General features: G+C 38.3%; 1 protein-coding gene across 1 annotated transcript in view; it reads left to right on the top strand.

Annotated features, from left to right (window-relative positions):
- The window catches only part of ANGPT1 (angiopoietin 1), a 290,630-nt gene that overhangs the window by 83,039 nt on the left and 181,581 nt on the right, over positions 1-26,010 (top strand). The gene's annotated exons all lie outside the window — the stretch shown is intronic.

Raw genomic sequence — 26,010 nt, forward strand, 5'->3', positions numbered from 1 at the left:
CTTGGAAAACTCAGCAGTGGCCACAGAACTGGAAAAGGTCAGTTTTCATTCCAATCCCAAAGGAAGGGCAGTGCCAAAGAATGATCAAACTACTGCACCATTGCACTCATCTCACACGCTAGTAAAGTAATGCTCAAAATTGTCCAAGCCAGGTTTCAGCAATATGTGAACCGTGAACTTCCAGATGTTCAAGCTGGTTTTAGAAAAGGCAGAGGAATTAGAGATCAAATTGCCAACATCCATCCATTGCCATCATCCAATTAGAGATCAAAAAAGGAAGAGAGTTGCAGAAAACCATCGACTTCTACTTTATTGACAATCTCTGGAAAGCTCTTAAAGAGATGGGAATACCAGACCACCCGACCTGCCTCTTGAGAAATCTGTATGCAGGTCAGGAAGCAGCAGTTAGAACTGAACAAGGAACAACAGACTGGTGCCAAATAAGGAAAGTGGTATGTCAAGGTTGTATATTGTCACCCTACCTATGTAACTTATATGCAGAGTACATCATGAGAAACAGTGGGTTGGATGAAGCACAAGCTGAAATCAAGACTGCCAGGAGAAATATCAATAACCTCAGATATGCAGATGACACCACCCTTATGGCAGAAAGAAAAGAACTGAAGAGCCTCTTGAAAGTGAACGAGGAGACTGAAAAAGTTGGCTTAAAACCCAACATTCAGAAAACTAAGATCATGGCATCTGGTCCAGTTACTTAATGGCAAATAGATGGGAAAACAATGGAAACAGTGAAAAAATTTATTTTGGGGGGCTTCAAAATCACTGCAGATGGTAACTGCAGCCATGAAATTCAAAGATGTTCGCTCCTTGAAAGAAAAGTTATGACCAACATAGACAGTATATTAAAAAGCAGAGACATTACTTTGCCAACAAAAGTCCATCTGGTCAAGGCTATGGTTTTTCCAGTGGTCATGTATGGATGTAGGAGTTGAACTATAAAGAAAGCTGAGTGTTGAAGAATTGATGCTTTTGAACTGTGGTGTTGGAGAAGCCTCTTGAGAGTCCCTTGGACTGCAAGGAGACCCAACCAGTCCGTCCTAAAGGAAATCAGTCCTGAATATTCATTGGAAGGGCTGATGCTAGAGCTGAAACTCCAATACTTTGGCCACCTGATGCGAAGAGCTGACTCATTGGAAAAGACTCTGGTGCTGGGAAAGATTGAGGGTGGGAGGAGAAGGGGATGACAGAGGATGAGGTGGTTGGATGACATCACCAACTCAATGGACTTGAGTTTGAGTAAACTCTGGGAGTTGGTGATGGACAGGGAAGCCTGGTGTGTTGCAAGTCCATGAGATTGCAAAGAGTCTGTTATGACTGAGCTATTGAACTGAACTGAATAAATGGAGAAAAGCCATGTGAAGGGGCAAATGTAAAGTGTAGTTCTGCCTGACCCTTGAAAATTCACCTACTTAACAAATTGGCTTTCAAAATATAGATTCTTCAATCTGAAATGTTTGGATCCCTTTTCTTTTATTTGCTTGCTGGTTATACCCCTTCAAGCAGCCTAGTATCCTCCAAGTTCTGTTATGCCTTGCTTGGTCTCTGTTTTCCAAATTCCAGTGTCCTATCTTTGGAGCTGCATCTTCTTCATAAATGACCTTGGAGATAATAATACATTTCCTTTTCCCTTCTTGTTGGGAGTAGATACTGACACCTCCCCATAGGAATGGGCTTACCAGGTGGCACAAGTGGTAAAGAACCTGCCTGCCAATGCGGGAAACTTAAGAGACACAGGTTTGATCCCTGGTTCAAGAAGATTCCCCTGGAGGATAGCATGGCAACCCACTCCAGTATTCTTGCCTTGAGAATCCCCATGGACAGAGAAGCCTGGAGGTCTGCAGTTCATAGGCTCGCAAAGAGTCAGACATGCGTGCGTACCCATAGGAATGTTCCCTTTCTATAGACCACACCTGGGTGCCATACTGAAAGACAGTCTACAATAAGTAAACTTTCATACAGTTTCAAACATACAGTAGCAGAGAGATCTTTCCTTAGTGATTACAGATGTTTTAGAAAATCTTACCTGCGCAAAGGAAGAAAGAAATAGAGAAACTTAATGGACCAGGGGATCCAAAAAGATACAGAACACTGAATATTGACTTGAAGGACAGGCCTGGTGTGATCACATGTTCTGCATAGATAGGAACATCTTTAGGATGATGTGTGCAAGTGAAGGGAGAAAGAAGTACCCCAACACATAGTCAGTACAGATGAGGAGGTTTTGCAGACATTAGGATCTGCTTCACAAATGGCTCACAGCTGGTTCTCTGATGCTCAAGTTTAGATTATAGTCTGACTGGGCAGAATGTCTGGTAGGGTATTTAGAGTCTAACAATGTCATAGTACTGGAATCCTTACAGGATCATACATTCTGCTGTAGAAAGTTTAAAACAAAATTCAGCCCTTGGCCTTAGACAACTGCCTCTCAAATTCCCATTCCTCCAGAACACACACAGAAGTATCCTTCACAGTTCTAGGAACCAGAGAACAGCATGTTCTGTTTGGTTTTAACTGTGTTATTGACTAAAGCAGAGCTCACTCCGTTAAAGAACTCACAAAGTTCACTATGTGAAGTGAAATGAAAGTTGCTCAGTCATGTCCAACTCTCTGCTACCCTATGGACTATACAGTCCAAGGAATTCTCCAGGTCAGAAACTGGAGTGGGTAGCCTCTCCCTTCTCCAGCGCATCTTCCTGACCCAGGAATCGAACCGGGGTCTCCTGCAGTGCAGTCAGACTCTTTATCAACTGAGCCATCAGGGAAACCCCTATTCAGGGTTTTTATCTAGATTAGGAAAAAGGGAGTGTATGGATAGCAGAGTTTGGACTCACATTCTTTTTCCATATTGGAATTCTTGTATTCTGTAAGAAGTTGAACTTACTTGATTTTAATTTTTAAATTTTCTTAAATATGGGGTGTCATTTTTCTCTACTCCATGAACTTTCATTGACACAGTTCCTATATGGAAAGGATAGTGTTTGTTTTTCTTGTTAAGCTTCTTAATGCTATAAGGGTCTTGGTATAAAAGAGAAAAGCCTCGTCATTTGTTATTTTCTACTTGTTTTCCCCTCTCCTTTTTGAGTGCTGTGTTTATTGTAAGGACAAGGACAAAAATCCCCCAAAATGGAAAGCATATGCATAAAAACAAGCCTTTGAAGTATCCTTCTTCCTAGAAGCCCAAAGTCCAAGAAAGTGAAAAGAGGGAGGAGTACCGCATAAGGGGAGGAAAACCACAGACTTAACAGGCATATTGTAGGATTATATGGAGAGGGGATTCTCAGACCTGGCGCCTCAAGTCACCTTTTCTTTACATTTGAATAAGTTTTCTCTAACATGCAGCTATTTCTTGAAACTGCAACATAGCGCTGAAAACTCACACAGTCTTGGGCCCCACCCACTTCTATCACTTAAGAACACTTGTTAATCATCTAGGGAGTGCTCATCCTCTGAAAGCTTTTCCAGGACCCAGTTGTCCCATTGCCCACTGCACTTTGGACAGATGTGTCAGTGAAGGCAGATTTACCTCAAAGCTAATGGGGACCTGAGCTTCAGGCCCTCTCATCTGTACATGCCTCTTAGCATCCTCAGAATTGTTGTAGAGAGTTCTGTGTGGGAAGGGAGGTCAGTTGCATTTCAGAAGCAGCCTTATGTAAGCAAAGTATTGTAAATTACCAAAGATACAATCCTGCAAGGGTCCCATAACTTGTATTTTCCCCTCTTCAAAATGATCACATTTTTACCTGGTTGTGCATTCATAATCTTTAATTCTTTTTCTAAGGGGATTCCCAAATAGTATAAGCTTCAGCCATCACAAAATCTGGAGCTCTCCTGATTGTTCTACTGAAAATTGAAGAAACTTGGCCTACACTTGTTTGGAAGGGACACCCAGATTGCTTCCAGGAACAACAATGGACACCAGCTCTTGGTGTGTTCTGGATGAAAGCTTGGGACCCATTTCAACTCCTTTGGCCTTGGCTTTATTATTCATATAATGGGAAAATAACTATAGTCTCCCATTCATAAACTTCCAGATCCGAAAGGGAGGAAACTTTGGTTGGGACAATCCCAGGATAGGCCTCTGATGGACTCAGCTTGAGACTGATGTGTCCAGGGTTTTAATTTCTGTGACAGGAAGCCCCCAGCAGAGCCAATGGAAAGGATAACGGAGATACTGGGTGTGGAGAAGCAATGTGATGTCATCTATGGAGGCAAGTAAAACATGTTGGGAAGATATTTACTAAATTATCTCTACTTTAATTGAGTTTCTTTACATGTATGTCTTGTCCATAAAAATATAGATTTTGTAAAAGGCATAACATTTTTCATTTATCTCATTATCTTCAGTATCTTCTATAATGTCTTGAGCAGAGTGGTCTGGCTAAACTAATAAATCAGGAAATGAAGAGAAAAAAATCAATGTAGCATCCTCCTGTAATAGAATATAGCCATTATATTGTTAACAGAACCTGAATTTTATACTAGAAATCAGATACCAAACAATATTCATATTCCCTTAATGTGATTTTTCCAATACATGAAAAATACATAAATGGTCTTTCTAATGTGTCAGAAATATTTTATTTCAATATATGACCAATATGCAAATTGTTGTTTTAATTTTGTTGATTTCCACACAGGGTTCTAAGAAACACTATTATTCCAAATAAAATGCCTAAACCCTTAGTAGTCATCATTATGCTAATACATAATCAAGAGCGTACACAGAATATTATTTTACTCAATAGCTGTGATGGCTGCCCAGTGTTTTTCAGTTATGTTTAGCATTGAATCCTCCCTAGGGGTACATTATGCTCAGGTCCTATGCAGTCTTAGGCAGGGAATAATGTGGCCATTACATTCATTTTTTTTTTTTCCCTGCAATTGCCCAAAGACAGTTTTTATTAGCTAGTCATATTACTGATGAGTTAACCTCTTAATTATCCTTCTTGGAACTGCAATGTTTTCAGATATTTGTTAATATTACAGCTAAAGACTCCTGAATGTGTGTGTGTGTGTGTTAGTCACTTAGTTGTGTCTGCCTCTTTGCCACCCTGTGCCACCAAGCTCCTCTGTCCATGGGATTCTCCAGGCAAGAATACAGGAGTGCATCACCATACACCTCTCCAGGGGATCTTTCCAACCAGGGATTGAACCCAGGTCTCCCACATTGCAGGCAGATTCTTTACCATCTGAGCCACCAAGGAAGCCCAGGGAGAGACTCCTGAGTGTAGTGTCTTGGAAATTACACATGCCTAAGATTCAGCAATAATAATTTGACAAATTCTTGAAAGTATTATTTAATCAAGTTTTATCATCATTTCTTGACTCTTAAAGGGACTTTTATCATATAAAAAAAGTTATAGGTGTTCTCTTGGCCTAAATGTGTACTTCATTCAGTTCCAACATTTCAAAGAGTTATTTTGTTATTGTTATATTTTCCATAGTAGAATCTAATTATTTTTAACATGAGAAGAGGAAAAGGTACTTAAAACCATTTTTCCTCTCTATTTTAACAACTGCACTTAGAGTAGTAATGTACAGTGAAAGAATTATTACAAATATATTGCTAACAACTCACATTTATTAAGCAATGTTTCCTATATGTCTTGGCTTAGTTTTCCTAGGAAACAAACTCTGAGAGATTTCTGTGTAATTTGTGGGGTAGGGGAGCGCTGCTCTCAGGAGCAATGCCTGTAAAGGAGAGAAGGGAGCTGAACTGAGCAAAGGGAGACGTTAAACTATGAAGTCATTGAGACAGAGATTTCATCTGATGCCACAAGAAGCTCTGGAGCTGGAATTTCTTTCTTGAGGGCCCTGGTCATTGTATTTCAACCAGACTATCCAAAGCAAGGGGCATAATCTTCGCGGGACAGCACCCTTCAGCTGACGGTTTACAGAAGGGTGCAGCTGAGGGTCATCAACAGCCAACACTGCCTGCACCTGGAGGTGTGGAGGCACCCTTCTTATCCACTATAATGACGTATTATCTTACATATTATCTTACGTCATCAGTGTTACGTGAAAACTGTTTACCAGCAGGCTCAGAATAGGGAGCGGACAAGGGCAGCCTCGATTGATTGTCTTTGTCAATTTCCACGGTGTGAATGCTCCCACCCATGGCCAATTTCAAGTTAACAACTTGATAGTGAACAGAGTTAAAAAGGGGGCACAATCAGTCCACAATCAGCTACTAGAAATATGAACAGGCTCCAGAACATCTCTTAATCATCAACTCTTTGATAAAAAATAGTATTAATTGCATTTGTGAAATGGAAGAGCACATAAGAAACACATTACTCAACAGGTTAATAGTAGTGATTCTGAAGGATATGGCATTATAGGATTACGTTCACTTCCTCTTTACCATCTGAATTTTAGAATGACAATATGTTACCCAAAAAAATAAAATATATTATGAAAGGAAAAAAAAAGAAACACATTGCTTAATTCTTCTATGTATTCAACTTGCAGATTTCCTTGCAAAATAAATACTAACTGTAGTTTTCCACAGTTGCATTTAAACATGCCTATCTATATATATTCAGTTTCTTATGTATATGTATTTGAGTAAAACTATGTTTTAAAAATTACCCAAAAAATAATATCTAAATACTGTTTTGGTGAGTTACTATACTGATTTCTTTTAGGTTAAGTAAAAAGTTTAAATTAGACCAAGTGCTAAGGAAACTCTAAATGTAAAATGTATATCATAAAGTCCAGGCCTTTTTGTATTCCAAGTGTGATATGTAGAGATTTCTGAATATTTGAGACTAAAGGCAAAGTAACAAATGCAGGTGACTGTGTATTAAATCTTTTGTAAGAAGCTACTGGAGACATCTGGAAAAGTGAATCAAGATTTTCAGTCTGGCTGAGAAAACAAGATTAGTATCAGCTGTGTTTGGAATTTAACTATAATAAGTTTAATGGATCCTAGAAACATGTTCATTCTTTGGTATGGCATTATTTTTAAGAAGCTAAAATGAGTTTTTAGGGCAACGAAAATACTCTTATGATACTATAATGATAGATGTAGTTATACATTTGTCTAAGCTCACAAAATATACAACTGAAAGAGTGAACCTAAACATAAAACTATGGACTTGGGTGATAATGATGTGCTAATGCAGGTTCATCAATTGTAGTAAATTTACTGCTCTGATCATGGATATTGATGATGGAGGAGTCATGCATGTGGGGAGTGGGTAGGGAACATGTGAGAAACCTTTTTACCTTCCTCTCATTTTTTCTATGAATCTGAAAGTGTTCTATTCTACATAAAATCTTTCAAGAAATCAAAGCTAAGGTTATGTTTTATGAACATGTGGAGCAACTACAATGTAATATAAAGAGCCTGCATTGTATAGAAGGAGAGATTTGAGTTGGAGTTATAACTGCACGTCCTTGGGCAAACGTTCAATTTCTCTGATCCCCAGTTTTCTCATCTGTATAAGAGAATGTATCAATAATACCTCTCTTGCAGGTTGTTGACAAGTTTAAATGGGGCATCTGATTGCTCAAGCCATAATAAATTATAGCTGATGTAATTAATGTCAGAAGCTGAGCATTTGGAACTGAGTTATCAGCAGACAAAAACAATTGTTTGATGTTTATTGGAATTTTCCTTAAAACTTAGAATAAATTATTTTCATTTGTGAGTAGAAGATATCAATAAACTCAAGGAGTATGTATGTACTTGCTCCCTATAGATAACTCTGAAAGAATGAATTCTAATAGGTATTTAACGTGAAACTCATTAAAATTCTATTCAGCGGCCCACAAATGGAACACAAACGATGAATGGAAGCCAGTACAAATAAGAAGTGTCCCAGAAAAAAAATAAGATGACTGAGATAAGATATATGAATTATCATGCTTATGAACAACATGTAAGAAAGCTATTTTAATTGGTATCACAGCAAACGCTCAAATTGTCATGAAATGGCAAGCTTAACCATTTCTCACTTGCTTTCCTGAAACTAACCTCCTTCCTATCTAAAGTAATCCACACGTAATATTGTGTTTCTTGTGAAACCCTGAGCTGCAGATAGACTCCATTCACTGGGAGAACTCATTAAGCAAACAATTCAAAGAGCGGCCTTGCTTTTGTGCCAGGCCTTATACTGACAGATGCTAACCTTACCAGCAAGACTCCTCTTTTGTACACTTGGGATGGGGAAGGAGGTTTTCTTTCCTTTTGTAGCTTAGGGGAGGACTGACAGAGACACCGAAGTCTCATTTCTCTTACTCTTCAGCATGGCTTTTGGATACTTATAAGTGGTACAGAAAAAGTAGACTTTACTGTCTTCTTTTCTTTCCAGTTTTACTTTGTTTTGACTTGTGTCATAGTCATATTTTATGTCCTCACAAAGGCTGTGGGCCATTTTTAATAGGCTTGGAGAGAAATGTTACTTAACTTTTTTATGTTGGCATGTTTTCATGCAGAGTGTGACTAATACTGTTTCCATTGTTATTTAACAAAAGAATAAAAGAGAATTTTTCACTCACAATGAAAAAATGCTGACAGCTACTAGATAAGGATATACCCTTTACCTTTTTGCTTTCTGAGATTCTTTATATATAATAGAAAATTTTTTAAAATTGTATCCATAATATCTAGTACCATGTTGTCCCTGTCAAAATAAAGCAAAATATTGTCTTGCTATTTTTATAAGAATCAATAATATAAAAGTGTCAGAATTTATGACTATCTTTAGAAAAATTCCAACTGGAAGACATATTCTGATGGAATTTAAAGAATTAAACATCCAAGGATTATTTTTTCACACATGTTCTAATTTATGTATTAATCAACAAGTACTAGTGTTAGAAGAAATAGTTACGAATAAAAGTAATTTCCACATGAGATCAGTTCTTTTAATGATTAGTACTGTGGGGACTTGTTACATATCTATTTGTTTTTACATTGATGGGCATGTTTTCAGAACTAAAAAGTATTTGGACAATAAAAACTTTTATTTAAAATTTTTAAACTACTTGTGTGTTCTTATGTAATTAAAGGAAATTTCTAAACCAAATATCTAGAGATTCTTTCTCCATAGACCATATATAAATGATGATCTAAGTGACAGATTGATAACAAAAGTTTGGGGGCAATTCCCAATTCCTCCAGGGTCGACAAGAAGAATATTATGTAACTGAAAGGATGCGAAACCTGAGGCTGTCCCTCCTCACCTGGTTGGGAATTATATGCATCTTTAACAATATAGTCTACCAAGTTTAGGAATGGAAAAGTCAGTTAAATAAAGGAAACAGTAAAGACTCAAAGCAAACCTGTGATGTTTGCTTGGATACTGGAAATCATAGTTTTAAATCCTGGTGATTCCTTCTCAGAATTAAATCATGGCATCTTTTTTTAAAGAACTCAGGGGCTATTTCATTTATAGTTCATGATTAATACAGTCAGGCCTTAAAACCTTTTTTTTTTTTTAATATTTGAACTGCAGCTGAGCCCAAGTGTGTTTCCTTGTTGAACAGAGGTATCACGTCTAATGTTAGCAGTCACACTAGCAAATCCTTCTTTTTTTACCTGTAAATAATTATAGACATAGACCGTTTCAGAGAGCAAGTTAGATGAATACTTAAGTAATTGCTTATCAAACAAACTACTAGGAGCTATGAACAGTGATCAGTGCAATTGATCCACTTGTGATATGCTGATAGGCATTCTGTAAAAGCTTCATGGTTAATGTCTCTTGGATTCTGAGTCAGATAAACCCAAATTAAAATCTTGGCTCCTGTCCTTATCCTCTTTAAGTTTAAAATTCTTCTTTATCTATAAAATGGGTATATATTAACTCCTGGAGTTATTGCGGAGAATAAATGAAGTCATGAATATAAAGTGCTTAATAGTGGTTGACATAGAATAGAGGTGCAATACATGACATATTTATAATGGCTACTAAGAAACATTATCTTGTGAGATCCTTTGAAATTAGTTAAACCTAGATACCTGATCTTTTCCACTCAAAAGCTTTGGAATAGCCCAAAGCTTTGACTGGATTGAAGTTTATCCTCCTTGGTCAATGTTCATGTCTTTTTCCCTTTCTCTACTTGTGTACATGATAGGATGAAGAGGGGTCATGACTGATTTTAGACCTCGAAAGTGAAAGTGAAAGTGAAGTCGTGTCCGACTCTTTGTGACCCCACGGACTGTAGCCCACCAGGCTTCTCCATCCATGGAATTTTCTAGGCAAGAGTACTGGAGTGGGTTGCCATGTCCTTCTCCAGGGGATTTTCCTGACCCAGGGATTGAACCCCGGTCTCCCGCATTGCAGGCAGACGCTTTACTGTCTGAGCCACCAGGGAATCTGACCTAGAAAATATATTATTGATAAATTTATGAATTCATTCTTGGCTTAGGATACTTATTAACTTTCTATGTCAGAAGAGAAGTAAAAGATACTTATTTGCGTTTTGTACAAATAACTGACTCCATCAAGTAATTCCATAGGCAAGATCTTCTTCCCTTCATTTGAGAGGATGGTTATCTTCAGGCAGTTTTACAACTTTGCCTGAATAGAAAAAAAAAAAAAATCTCTATTAATTCAGGAGCTCTAAAATAAAAGCTAGAACTCTGAAGGAAGGGCTTTATGCCTGGTGACAGGCCAGTATTTTATCCTTGTCTGGTTTCAGCTGGCTCTCATTATGTGAACAAAATACAAGCTTTCAGATTGGATCCAAAATTCCTACTTTGTGTGACCCAGATGTTGTTTCACCTTTTTCTCCTTTGTTACTTACATATGAATGGCTACTTTACTTACACCTTCAAAAGTCATTAGCCCTTTTAATTTCACTGTCTTACTGGATTTTTCAAGTAGTATTGCATATATCAACAAATATGGCAGTACATTCTTACAGGTTTCTTCAAATAGCTAAATAGAGAAGCATGAAAATTGTCAATCCAGATTAACAAGTGTCCCATCAAATCTGTTGGTTCGTCCCATACCAATACTAAGCTCAACTGAATGTCACGTAATTACTAAGCAATTTGGTATCATCACAAACAAAAGAGCAGAAATACCCATGTGCCCACTTTTTCTAAACTTTTCTCATCAAATATTTTTTGATGTTGTCTAAAGAAAAGCAGTTTAAAGGTTTTGGCTTGAAAAGATTATATTATGCTCAGCTAAATAAATTGTCATGGAAAGTGATAAAATTGCAGGAAGGGCGTTGTCTAGAGAAGATAAAGTAAATCACTGTCTTACATCAGATTTGATTTAATAATCTTTGCTGCATAGTTTGTCTGAAGTTCTCTGATTTTAAAAAAAAAGAAGTCTAAACCTTCTTTCTTACATGAAAAGCAAATATCTGCTTTATACACATCTCACATAAAGAGGAAAAAATTGTATTACAGTACTTCAGTCCTTTGAAGACACTGCATAGCTGTAATTTTTAGTCAATGATCTGAGGCCATAGCACGTTACAGAAGGTAAACATTTACGTGCCAGTTTATAGAGACAAAACAATTCTTAGTTTAATGTATTCATTATTTTTACAGGACTCTAGAGATAATCCTGTCCTCAGAGGCACTCCTTTCCCACTGTAGAATTACATAATTTAAAATTGCTGCTGCTGCTGTTTTAAATAGCTTGTGTTTAAGTAGTTTGGGATTGAGACCAACTGATAAATTCATAGTCACAAAATATTTCTGCCCTGTCTTGTAACTTTCTTCTTTCTGTTGAAGAGAGAAAATAGCATACCTTTCAGATGTGTCCTCGTCAGATTTGATTCCTCCAGATGAATTTGCAGCTTTATTTAATGAGCTAAGATTTACTCTTGCTGCCAGCAGCCTCCTATTATCTTAGCTGCTTCTAGGATGTTCATGATCTAGTTGAGGGAAATGCAACATTTAAATGTGGACAGTTACCAAGTTCTCTTCCCAGGAATGAAAATAATGAGCGATGGAGACTGATCTAGAGAGTTTTCTTGATTGAAGAAACTTGAATTAGAGTCTTGTGCTTGGAAGCTGCCCTTCCAAAAAAAAGAGAGTTGGCAAATGCTAATACTGCTCTTTCTAGAGGTCTTCATGAATATATGATATTTCTGGTGTGGTATCATATAATGACAGTGGTGTTGGCCTTTAACTAGCCTTTCCATCCGTTCTACCTGACATCCTAATGTTGTGTATTATTCTACTAAAAGTACAACTCTTTTATGACTTTCTGTTCAAGAACATCTATAAAGATTATGGCATGATTATAAGTTAAGCAATATTCCTCACTCCTTCATCAGTGCCCTGGTAATATGGTTACCACTCACCTGTCCATTCTTTCTTTACTTTGTTTCTGTTCTAACTGGGTGTACCAAGAAATTGAGTCCTTACTATGTCTTAAATATCGTCCTCACTTCCCCTCTCACAGTACGTCAAAAGTCCTCTTTTCTGTGTCTACATACTGTTCAAGATGTTTTTCAGATGCCGTCTTCACCTTATATATTTTCTGACTCCCTCAGACCAAGGACATCTTTCATTTAGCTTTTTATTTCTTTCATGACATTGGTCAAAGGAATCTTGAGTCAGATTTTCATATTTTCTAGTCACATTCCTTTTCCTCCTGAAATATTTAGCTCTTTAAACTTTGAGATTGTATCTCATTTATTTATTTATTTATCTCATTGGTTAGTACACAGTTACACACAATTGTTCAATAGCTCTATTATGATTCCATTATAAGGGGGAGCCTGCCATGGCCATCTAGTACTGTGTTTATAGAAGGGTTGGCTTTAAAGCATGCAAAGGATTTTTGATGTGTTAAAATAGGCTGAATTGTTGATGTAACATAACATGGGAGCAGACGAGTTTCTTTCTATTGTTTGTCCAAAAAGCACTAAGTCATGACCCTTTACTGGATCACCTTCACCTTATCAGTGGCATATACTATTGCTTCCACTGAGCAAGATTTTAACTTTCCGTTAAAGCAAAGCATGGACATTTTCAGACTTAAATTACATCATGTAACAGGACACAAGAGATACTTGATATCCATTTGAGTGAGGTTTTAATGGGTAAAGTAAACCTTTTCTTGCAATGGGAAATACCTTAATAAACTCACACACTTGGTTCGACATGCAGAGCTCTATGATGGGAAACTTGAGTATGGTCTTTGAAAGGTTTCAGATCCATTTTGTAAAATTATCAATGGTTTTCACTTAGACTGGAATGTCACTAAAAGAAATCTTAGTTAACTCTAAACACAAACCTAGATGACATTAGAGGTTATTGGGCTCTTTCATTCTATACTGTTCGAAATGAATAGTCTTGTACTAAAGTCTTACTCTGAGAAAGCTCTTCCACTTGGACATGACCTCTTCTGTAGAACATATTTTTACCATATGATCATGGAGAACAGAATCATGGATGAGCAACAAATTTTAGCATTACTGCTTCTGTACAAGATTTTTTTTAATTTTCATTATGCTGATTTAGAATGATGCAACAACCCATGGTCCTTATCAGGGCAGTGAAAACTGGATTTGACTACCACCTAGTTCAGCAGTGACTCTGTTACAGTTATAGCAAGCAATATATTTTAGTCCTACACCCTGGTATATCCTATGATTATCTGCTTAGTATGTTCAGAGCTATTCATAATACTAATATTGTAACCAGTTTGACAAAATTTAAAGAGAGGCAGCTCTGTGCAAGATGCCTGTTGTACTCTTCTTTCTTTATGCCTCCTCTCATATCCAGTGGCCATTCATAGGTTGGGAAACAGTGGAGACAGTGTCAGACTTTATTTTTCTGGGCTCCAAAATCACTGCAGATGGTGATGGCAGCCATGAAATTAGAAGACGCTTACTCCTTGGAAAGAAAGTTATGACCAACCTAAACAGCATATTAAAAAGCAGAGACATTACTTTGCCAACAAAGGTCCATCTAGTCAAGGCTATGGTTTTTCCAGTGGTCATGTGTGGATGTGAGAGTTGGACTATAAAGAAAGCTGAGTGCCGAAAAATTGATGCTTTTGAACTGTAGTGTTGGAGAATACTCTTGAGAGTCCCTTGGACTGAAAGAAGATCCAACCAGTCTATCCTAAAGAAAATCAGTCCAGGTGTTCATCGGAAGGACTGATGTTGAAGCTGAAACTCCAATACTTTGGCCACCTGATGCGAAGAGCTAACTCATTGGAAAAGACCCTGATGCTGGGAAAGATTGAGAGCAGGAGGAGAAGGGGACAACAGAGGATGAGATGGTTGGATGGCATCATCAACTCAATGGACATAGGTTTGGGTGGACTCCAGGAGTTGGTGGTGGACAGGGAGGCCTGGAGTGCTGTGGTTCATGGGGTCACAAAGAGTCAGACATGACTGAGCAACTGAACTGAACTGAACTTCTTTAGTAGGCAAGAGGGATAGCCAAAAAATTTAAAGACTTAAGTTCATATTTGTAGCTGAATTTTGCTTTACTTGGAATTTAGTGCTTAGGTAGACGGTTGAAGGTAAGAAGCATACTAGATCTCAGAAGATGATGTTAAAATAATGTTATGGTTGTCAAGCTTGGATGAAGCTACTAGTTTTCTACCCTAATACCTGCTTTATCTAAGTTAGAACTCTCACTTTTTGTGGAGAGTGGGGGCTGGGTCTGTGAAAGTGAAAGTGTTACTCCCTCAGTGGTGTCCAACTCTTTGAGACCCCATGGACTGTAGCCAACCAGGCTTCTCTGTCCATGGAATTCTCTAGGCAAGAATACTGGAGTGGGTGGCCATTCCCTTTTTCAGGGGATCTTCCCAAACCAGGGACTGAACCCAGGGTCTCATGCATTCCAGGTGGAATCTTTACCATCTGAGCCACCTATAGCTGCCTCATAAGAAAATATACAAAACAAAACAAAAAATACATTTTCCAGTCTCTTTTCCAGACAAGTGAAGCCAGCAGAATTCTGTTGAAAGGGATGCTGGCAGAAATGTAAAGTAGCAGCTTCTAGGAATTTCCTTTAAAGACATGTGCTTTCTATTTCTTCTTGTCTTCTTGCTCTGTCTTATTCTTGGAATTTTTATGTGGTAGCCAGAATTCTAGTTAGGACCTTGAAAAACAATTTATTTCCTGGTGTGACCAGGAAGAAAACTGGATACAATCTGGATTCTTAAGACTTTGATGAGCAGAGCTTTCTTTACAGATCTAAACAGCTGTATCTAGACTTTTATTTGCAAGAGAAATAACTTTCTGTGTTGGTTATGTCCCTATTATTTTTTATTTCTGTTCTAGTCATATTGAGGTCCCACAGAACAGGATGGCACTTAAAGAATTACTAATGAATCATAGAATAATGATACTTAAAAGGGCGTTAGAGTTTGTCTGGTTTGTCATTGTAGTCCCAGCACCTAGAAACAGTGTCTGGAGCAATCAGGTGTAAAGATATTGAATGAATACATTTCTGAATAGTCTGCGAACAAGATTTTTTTTTCTCCCCCTCATTCGAGAGTTCTATTTCTTATTTCTATTTCATGTCTTATGTCACTGGCCAGAGTATCTAAGACAGTGTGGATTTTGGTTTTCACTTTTCTGTTTAAAAAATGGATTTCTAGTATAGTCACCTTTTGAGGAGAGTGTTGGTGCTTGAGCTGAATGTTTCCTGGATGCTGTTTTTCTGTAATTTTACAAGATTGTATCCGATTTTTTAAGTTCAAAGGCTTCCTAAAATCCTATGATGATCAATTCTTCATCTTAGTTATATCTATTTCTAAACTGAAATTTTTCCATTCTTACAGATCACCCCCTGCCCATGTACACATGCATGTGTGCTAAGTTGCTTCAGTTGTGTCCGACTTTTTGAGACCCTTTGTACTGTAGTCCCCAAGGCTCCTCTGTTCATGGGATTCTCTAGGCAAGAATACTGGAGTCGGTGCCATGTCCTTCCCTAGGGGATCTTCCCAACTCAGGGCTCAAACCCATATCTTCTTATGTTTCCTGCAGTGGCAGGCGGGTTCTTTACCACTAGCACCACCTGGGAAGCACCCACCCCCCCGCAAATATACTTTATATATTTTGGGAAGCAAATTGTTCTTCAGTCAATAACAATCAGTTCTGACTCATATTTATTATTCATAGCCTGAAAAATCTTCAAATAGAGAAGACAATTTAAAAAACATTTTTTTTAAAAAAACATTTTTTTTAAAAAAACATTTTAGCACAGAGATTAACAAAGAAAATTGTTTAAAGAAGATGATGGTTCTCTTGGAAAATTGCCTTTGATGCAAATACAAGAAATCCAAGTAAAGTAGTAACTTTCCAAAGAAATAATTTTTCAGTGAAATCATGTCTATGGTATGTTTACTAATGTATATGATTAGTGAATATTAATTATGGCAAATTCATATAATTAATGCAGTGGTTTGTTACAAGATGTTAATAAGACCAATTGAAATATTTAAAAAGGATTTGTTTGCTTATTTTAATCATATTGCTAGTTAATATCTCTAGCGATATAGAGCAGAGAGGTCTGGGTTGTTAGTCACAGCTTCCTTTCCAATTTTGAGAATTTAAAGAAACCATGATCAAGATTATCTATTAATATAGTTACCAATTATGTATATATTTTTGGCACATTATACCTCAAATTAATGTTGTTCTCATTTATAGATTAATTTATATAATCCATAAAAAATGCAAAGTAGAAAATAAAATCACAAATAATTTCTAAAACTGACTCCTGAGGTTTTAAAATGTTTATTTTATCACAGTTTAGAATTTGTATCCCTTTCTCTGAATACTCTAATACATGATTTTTTTCATGAATTTAAAAAGTTGCTTTATTAGTAGTGGCAGCAGTGAGAATTTCTGTTACATAACAGTTGTCAGATAGAATGGTTTAAGACCAATTTCTCTAAAATAGGTTTTGTTCATTATTTCCATAAATTTAATTTAATGCATTCTCTCTCTTGTTCATATATTAGGTAGGTTTATTTAGTACCTTACTACATACGGCAGCTAACTCTCCTGAAGGTTGTGCGTCCATCAGTATTGTTTATAATCAGGTATTTTGTTGCTAGAGTATTGAGAGATTTCTGTAGTTGTGAGAGAGAAATCATGTTTTAAAAATTTACAGCAAACTGTATCACAACCCTGGCCTTCTTACTATCTAATCATAAGCAGAAAAAGTTTAGTTAAATTTCTATAATATTAAAGAATTGTTGTCTAGTCAGTTAGTTTTTATCTGCTGTTAATCTGCAACACAAATGACTGAACTCTCAGTCCATTCCAAAGGTGGTAACTTCAACTTGTCTACTGTTTGATTTTTATCAAAAAGTGGACTGAATGAAACAGTGTGAAAGGGAAATAGTTGTTTGGACGCATAGTTTATTTATTCCTTTAGCCAGTCTCCTTTTTAACCTGAATTTTAATCTGCTTTTTAGTCTGAATCAAAATGGATTTCCAAAAGCTGTTTACTTAGATTCCATTGTTTTGGGGACCTCACTTATATCTTCCCACCAGATCCCAAAGAACTGTCTCCATTGAGCATTCTCCCTTCAAGGTCTGTTGAGGGTTCTTTCATGTCACAATTAATGCTGTCAAAGGTTAAATAAATCTTACACTGATGTATCAAGAACCTTTTGGACATCATGATCAGATGAAAGAGTTTCAGGTGCCATAATCTCAACACAGTCACTGTTATTCCTGAATTTACTTTAACTACTAAACCTGCTTATCTTCCTGTGTTCCCTTTCCCAGTAATTAGAGTAACTATACAATTTGCCACATCAGTCAATCACTAATCTTTACCATTCCATCTATGAGCTATCTCTAAAATCCATCCACCTTTCACAAGCCTCACTGCCCTAACTTAGTATTACTGATAATTTTCTTTTTGCCCCAAGCTCCACTATGGCTCACCAAGGCACTGTCACTGATGCTGTTTATTTAACACTTGAAATTTTGTTCATAATGAATTTTTAAAAATTATTTTTGGTTTAAAAATATTTTGTTAAAACATTTTAGCATTAATATTGACACTAATTAATATTTTAATATCAATTTTATAGAAACTTTAAATATATTATTATGTGTTATTTATCTTGGTTTTGGAGTTTGGGGTTAAATTTTGTGCCTGAGGCAAGTACCTCACTCACTTTAGTCCCAACAGTGTTTCCCGGATCCCCTATTTCTTGGCTTCCCTAGTTTTCTTTTTCACCTGTACGTATGTGTAGTCGCTCAGTCGTGTCCGACTCTTTGCGACCCCATGGACTGTAGCCTCCCACACTCCTTCGTCCATGGGATTTTCCAGGCAAGAGTACTGGAGTGGGTTGCCATTTCCTTCTCCAGAGGATCTTCCTGACCCAGGGATCAAACCCGGGTCTCCCTCACTGTAGGCAGATGCTTTACCATCTGAGCCACCAGGGGAACAAAATATGTGCAAAGGATTAGAGGATGGGAGGCAGGGGGAGCAGAGGGATCAAGACTTTGCCTTCTAGTCTAAAGCTGTTACAAGGGAGGTGAGAGGAAGACGTCATACCAAGTCAAATCTAAATTGTTAGTAATTACCTTGGGCTGATCACTCAACTTCTGATTAAGATCATATCTGCAATTTAAAGTAACTGCAGGCTGAATTACCTGAGAGGTAATGGAATAGTGGGCTTCCCTGGTAGCTCAGCTGGTAAAGACTCTGCTTGCAATGCAGGACACCCCAGTTTGATTCCTAGGTCAGGAAGATCCCCTGGAGAAGGGATAGGCTGCCCACTCCAGTATTCTTGCCTGGAGAATTCCCATGGACAGAGGAACTTGGCAGGCTATTGTCCATAAGGTCGCAAAGAGTCAGACATGACTGAGCACAGCACAGTGGAATGGCATTATGCCCACTACTGTTTCATCTAGGGCTGAGTGAACTTTCCTCCTTCAACTAAATAAGGGGAAAGATCAAAACAGAAAAATTCTGATGTTCCTAGTTATGTCACAAGCCAGGCTTGCTTTACATATTGACCATGTAAATTTATTTGATTGCTATATCTCCTCATTAATAAGGTTCACTTTTAAAATCTAGAATGGTGCCCAGTGCATGCGTGCTAACTTGGTTCAGTCGTGTCCGACTCTGTGTGATGCTATGGATTGTAGCCTGCCAGATTCTTCTGTCTGTGGGATTCTCCAGGCAAGAATACGGGAGTGGGTTGCCACGTACACCTCCAGGAGATATTCCCAACCCAGGGATTGAACCCACATTTCTTAAGTCTCCTGCATTGGCAGGCAGCTTCTTTACCACTGTGCCACATGGGAAGCCTGCCCAATGCATGGTAGGAGCTTGATATTTGGCATTCGCTTATTCATTTATTCAATAAATTTTTATAAAAATCTACTATGAGCTATCTATATTTCCATCTGCTAGGAACAGAGAGTGATCAAAGCAGGCAAACGACAGAGAAGCATTCCTGTGTGTGCAATAAAGATTTAAATAAATGAGTCAACCAAAATTCTCAGTGTTTCTCTATGAAGATTTACTTGTGTAATTTCTTTATAAATGCACATCAGAGTCTATCTTGTGTGTTCTGAGGAACAGTTTTGTGAATTTTGTTCTGAATCCAGTAACATCTTTGTTTCTTTTTAATACAATTCTGATTTTGTTCAGGAATCCACCTTCCCTTATGAAGAGAAACTCCTATTACCAGGAATTTGACCTGATTAGTTCTAATGAAAGTGTATATCCCTCATCCCCCCACCCCCAATTTGATTGGGATATAATGCTAATGAAAGTATTTCTAATCTTGTTGGCTATGGATGGTTTTGGTATAACCATGCAATTTAGGTCGATTTCTTCTGAGATGTTTTCCAAGGGCTTTTGGAAAATTTTTCCTGTATTGAAAACCTTATCAGTGATTCTAAACTGTTGGCAGTTGACCTCCCAGGGGACATTTGGCAATGTCTGGAGACAATTTTGTTTGTCACAACTTGGGGAATGCTATTGGCACCTAGTGGGTAGAGGTCAAGGATGAAGGTCAGCATCCTACACGGCTCAGTAGAGCATAATAAAGAAAGATGTGGTCCAAATGTCATAGGAGTTAATGTATCGAGGTGGAGAAATCCTGACCAAAACACACAGGGAAGCATGTAGCCTGATGATTTCCTACTACCAGACAGCCATGGAAGACTAGCTTTAGGATGAAGCCCAATACCATAGGTGTTAGAAAGAAGAGAAGGATCATGGGTTCTTGATTACATCTCCAAGTAGTTGTATCAACTGATATTAAAGCTAATCTTGGCTTTGGACTGTCAGTTGTCTGAGCCAATATATACCCTAATTGCTTCTGCCAATTTGAGCTAGATCATTTTTTCATAGCCATTAAAAAACTTTCTAGCCTGTTTAAGCTAGTACATACTTCTGTATTCAGTTCAGTTCAGTCACTCAGTCATGTCTGACTCTTTGCGACCCCATGAATTGCAGCACTCCAGGCCTCCCTGTCCATCACCAACTGCTAGAGTTTACTCAAATTCATGTCCATCGAGTCGGTGATGCCATCCAGCCATCTCATCCTCTGTTATCCCCTTCTCCTCCTGCCCCCAAACCCTCCCAGCATCAGGGTCTTTTCCAGTGAGTCAGCTCTTCTCATCAGGTGGCCAAATATTAGAGTTTCAGCCTCAGCATCAGTCCTTCCAATGAACACCCAGGACTGATTTCCTTTAGGATGGACTGGTTGGATCTCCTTGCAGTCCAAGGGACTCTCAAGAGCCTTCTCCAACACCATAGTTCAGTGCAGTTCTTCAGCACTCAACTTTCTTCACAGTCCAACTCTCACATCCATACATGACTACTGGAAAAACCATAGCCTTGACCAGATGGACCTTTGCTGGCAAAGTAATGTCTCTGCTTTTTAATATGCTGTCTAGGTTGGTCATAACTTTCCTTCCAAGGAGTAAGCGTCTTTTAATTTCATGACTGAAGTCACCATCTGCAGTGATTTTGGAGCCCCCCAGAATAAAGTCTGACACTGTTTCCACTGTTTCCCCATCTATTTTCCATGAAGTGATGGGACCAGATGCCATGATCTTAGTTTTCTGAATGTTGAGCTTTAAGCCAACTTTTTCACTCTCCTCTTTCACTTTCATCAAGAGTCTCTTTAGTTCATCTTCACTTTCTGCCGTAAGGGTGGTGTCATCTGCATATCTGAGGTTATTGATATTTCTCCAGGCAATCTTGATTTCAGCTTGTGCTTCTTCCAACCCAGCGTTTTTCATGATGTGCTCTGCATAAAAGTTAAGTAAGTAGGGTAACAATATACAGACTTGACATACTCCTTTTCCTATTTGGAACCAGTCTGTTGTCCATGTCCAGTTCTAACTGTTGTACCCTGACCTGCATATATGTTTTTCAAGGGGCAGGTCAGGTGGTCTGGTATTCCCATCTCTTTCAGAATTTTCCACAGTTCAGTGTGATCCACACAGTCAAAGGCTTTGTCGTAGTCAATAAAGGAGAAATAGATGCTTTTCTGGAACTTTTGCTTTTTGGGTGATCCAGCAGATGTTGGCAATTTGATCTCTGGTTCCTCTGCCTCTTCTAAAACCAGCTTGAATATCTGGAAGTTCATGGTTTATGTATTGCTGAAGCCTGGCTTGGAGAATTTTGAGTATTACTTTACTAGTGTGTGAGATGAGTGCAATGGTGCAGTAGTTTGAGCATTCTTTGGGATTGCCTTTCTTAGGGATTGGGATGAAAACTGACATTTTCCAGTCCTGTGGCCACTGCTGAGTTTTCCAAATTTGCTTGCATATAGAGTGCAGTACTTTCACAGCATCATCTTCCAGGATTTGAAATAGCTCAACTGGAATTCCATTACCTCCACTAGCTTTGTTCGTAGTGATGTTTTCTAAGGCCCACTTGACTTTGCATTCCAGGATGTCTGGCTCTAGGTGAGTGATCATACCATTGTGACTATCTGGGTCGTGAAGATCTTTTTGGTACAGTTCTGTGTATTCTTGCCACCTCTTCTTATATCTTCTGCTTCTGTTAGGTCCATACCATTTCTGTCCTTTATTGAGCCCAGTTTTGCGTGAAATGTTCCCTTGGTATCTCTCATTTTCCTGAAGGGATCTCTAGTCTTTCCCATTCTGTTGTTCTCCTCTATTTCTTTGCATTGATCGCTGAGGAAGGCCTTCTTATCTCTCCTTGCTATTCTTTGGAGCTCTGCATTCAAATGGGAACATCTTTCCTTTTCTCCTGTGCTTTTAGCTTCTCTTGTTTTCACAGCTATTTGTAAGGCCTCCTCAGACAACCATTTTGATTTTTTGCATTTCTTTTTCTTGGGGATGGTATCGATCCCTGTCTCCTGTACATTGTCACAAACCACTGTTCATAGTTCTTCAGGCACTCTGTCTATCAGATCTAGTCCCTTAAATCTATTTCTCACTTCCACTGTATAATCATAAAGGATTTGATTTAGGTCATACCTGAATGGTCTAGTGGTTTTCCCTACTTTCTTCAATTTAAGTCTGAATTTGGCAATAAGGAGTTCATGGTCTGAGCCACAATCAGCTCCTGGTCTTGTTTTTGCTGGCTGTATAGAGCTTCTCCATCTTTGGCTGCAAAGAATATAATCAATCTGATTTCAGTGTTGACCATCTGGTGATGTCCATGTGTAGAGTCTTTGTTATTAGGCAGTGGTAATTCAGTTGCTGATTTCATTTTGCTTTGGTTTTCAATCAAAAGATTGTTTTAAGTTTAATAGCCATAGGATTTTCTTTTACCTGAACTTTCTATATAGTCTTTTATTTTAGTTTGATTCATATATTTTATACTGAATATGTGTAGTACACATTTTTTAAAGTGTAAATTTTATTGAAGTATATAGGTTAGATAATATATTATTGTTGCTGTTTGGTCACTATGTCATGTCCAACTATTTTCAGCCCCATGGACTATAACATGCCAGGCTTCCCTGTCCTTCACTATCATCCAGAGTTTGCTTAAACTCAAGTCCATTGAGTTGGTGATGCTAAGCATCTAACCATCTCATCCTCTGCCACCGCCTTTTCTTCCTGCCCTCAATCTTTCCCAGAATCACAATCTATTCCAGTGAATCAGCTCTTCACATCAGGTGGCCAGAGTATTTGAGGTTCAGCTTCAGCATCAGTCCTTCTGATGAATAATCAGTGTTGATTTCCTTTAGGATTGCCTGGTTTGATTTCTTTGCTGTCCAAGGGACTCTCAAGTGTTTTCTCCAGCACCACAATTCAAAAGCATCAATTCTTTGTCATTCAGCCTTCTTTATGGTCCAGCTCTCATATCTGTACATGACTACTGGAATAACCATAGCTTTGACTATATAGACCTTTGTCAGCAAAGTGATGTCTCTGCTTTTTAATACATTATCTTGGTTTGTCATAGCTTTTCTGTGGCGACCCACAAACTGATGAACAATAATACCAAACAAGTTCTCACACTGTTGCAAAGATTCTAGGCCCCACATCAGTCATCCCAACCTGGGGATCCAGCAAAGGGACTGGGAATCCCCAGGGAATCTGACTTTGAAGAACAGCGGGATTTTATTATAGAACTCCCACAGGACTGGGGGAAACAGAGACTCTTGGAGAGCAAAAACAACATCTTGAGATAATACATAAAAAAGGACTAAAGAGATACATGTTGAATTTTGAATAATTGTATACCAATTTTTTTTCAATTTTTATATTATATATTTAGTTGTTTTTTATGATCTTTGAAAATTGTATAGCAGTACTTGAAATAACTTGGAAACAACATGGGAGTCAAAACTCCATCTGTAAGCACTGGTTTAAGAGATTGAGGGGCTTCCCAAGTGGTGCTAATGGTAAAGAACCAGCCTGCTAATGCAGGGGGCATAAGAGATACGTGTTCAATCCCTGGGTTGAGAAGATCCCCTGGAGAAGGGATAGACTACTCACGCTAGTATTCTTGCCTGGAGAATCCCATGGACAGGGGAGCCTGGCAGGCTACAGTCCATAGTATCGCAGAGTCAAACATGACTGAAGTGACTTAAAAGAGCAAGGGATTGAAATCTATCGATTAACCTCCTTTTTTTTTTTTCCTGCAAAAGGTATGTCTAACCATTCTCTTTTTAGGCAAAAACAAATGTGGAGTTATGTCAGTTCTCTTATATCATGAATGTTGTAAAATAGATCTTAAAATATTTACAGAATAGTTGAACCAGCCCTTCAGGATTTTTGAGCTCTTAACCTTCATTTACCAATTTTATATTCACAAATTTCCTTCAGATTCTTTGAAACAGATTTGTTTCTCCCACTATATCTCTAAAATAAGAATTATGAAGTGAAAATGTTAGTCACTCAGTCGTGTCCAACTCTTTGCAACCCAAACCCAGCTCTCCCACATTGCAGGCAGGTTCTTTAACATAGAGACCTACAAAAATGTAATATGAAAATTAGTTGTCACAAACAACTATATAATATTTTATAAAGCTGAAAAGCAGATGCAGTTTCAACCCCTGGGCCAAGAATATGCCCTGGAGAAGAAAATGGCAACCCGCTCCAGTATTCTTGCCTGTAAAATTCCATGGACAGAGGAGCCTGACAGGCTACAGTCCATGGGGTCGCAAAGAGTCAGACATGACTTAGCAACTAAACAACAAAAATATATTTGTACCATCAGGAGAAACTACCACATTTCTTCTTTGTTCGTTTTGTCAAATCTCTTGCTAGTCTGGTACATAATCTGAAAGCTACTGGGATGTGTAATTAACATAGCATTAGAAGATTTTAGTTAATTTAACCTCGTTTTTCACAGTTTCCTTTTTTCTATATAATTCTCAGATTCAAATAGGCACCTAACTTTTTTAGATAAGACAGATTCACTATCAAAACAATTAAGGCCCTGTTGCTAAATGAGAGAAAGAGAGGTTCAGAAGTTTTGGATATTTATATGTCACTTGCAGACTCTAGGGATAAAAAGGGTTCTTTTGGCACGATGCCTTGTGTAGAAGAAAGCAGAGCATGGGAGGGAGGGAATTCCAGAGCCTTAGGACCCTGACCTAGGGACTTTCTCTTCAATTCCTAGACCATCAATCCTGAGATCTGCCAATTGCCTCGAGTCAGTGGTGGGGGAGGAAGGTATGGGGTTAGAATGTCAAAAGACTTCCTGGCAGGGTGAGTCCTGGAGCCTTGAAGTTGAAGGTAACATTTCCAGATACTTTCAGAGTTGTTGGAAGTGTCAGGAACCAATGATTTGTGAGCTCTGTCCTTACTCATGCTTCACCCCTCTAACCTTTGTCCAGGGCTGGCCTGCACAAGTGCTGTAAGCAGCTGCCAGCGAAGTGTGATTTGAAGGGCATCGAAAGGTCCTCTTGGCCCTAATTCTTTTCCCCTGGGTCTGTCATAGCGTCCCCATTTCCTCACAGAGCTCTGGCTCAAAAAATATTGGATGGATGTATGGATAAATGGATGGATGGATGAATAGATGGATGAATGAGTGAATTTATTCAGCACATATATATTAGTAGTTACTGTATGCCAGGTATTACACAAAACCCAGAATATCTGACAATAAGCATGATCAGTATGTTTCTATTTTTCACAAGACTCAAAGTCTAGTTAGACGAAAAGAACAAAATAAGTACAATTTTAAGTGAGGGTTCAGAAAATTTAGAAGGAAATAAACATGGTGCTAAGGGAAATGGACATGAGAAGGCATTTCAGATATAAAAAATAACGCTGTTTGAAAGGTGAAGGTATTGGCAGGAAGGAGTGTTGTACGTCCTTGCCGCTGTTTAGGTGCTTGGGAAGTTTTGCCCATGAAGGAGTGAGAGCGGAGCACCGAGGGCATCAGGAACACTTGATACAGGGAAACTGTTTTGAGGAAGGGAAGCCGAGTCCCCAGGTTGAGCTGAGTGGAGCCTGGAACAGAGAGGGCCTTAGCAGACCAGGACAGAGCCTCTAGAAACCTGGAGGAGGGTGTCCAGAACCAACTGGCCAGAGTCTCACTGGGATGATGCATCCTGGGATTCCAAGCTGATAGTTGAGCCGCACTATCAATATCTGAATGTGAAAAGTGGTGCATAAGAA

Source organism: Odocoileus virginianus, chromosome 15 (assembly GCF_023699985.2).
Source record: "Odocoileus virginianus isolate 20LAN1187 ecotype Illinois chromosome 15, Ovbor_1.2, whole genome shotgun sequence".
Lineage (NCBI taxonomy): Eukaryota > Metazoa > Chordata > Mammalia > Artiodactyla > Cervidae > Odocoileus > Odocoileus virginianus.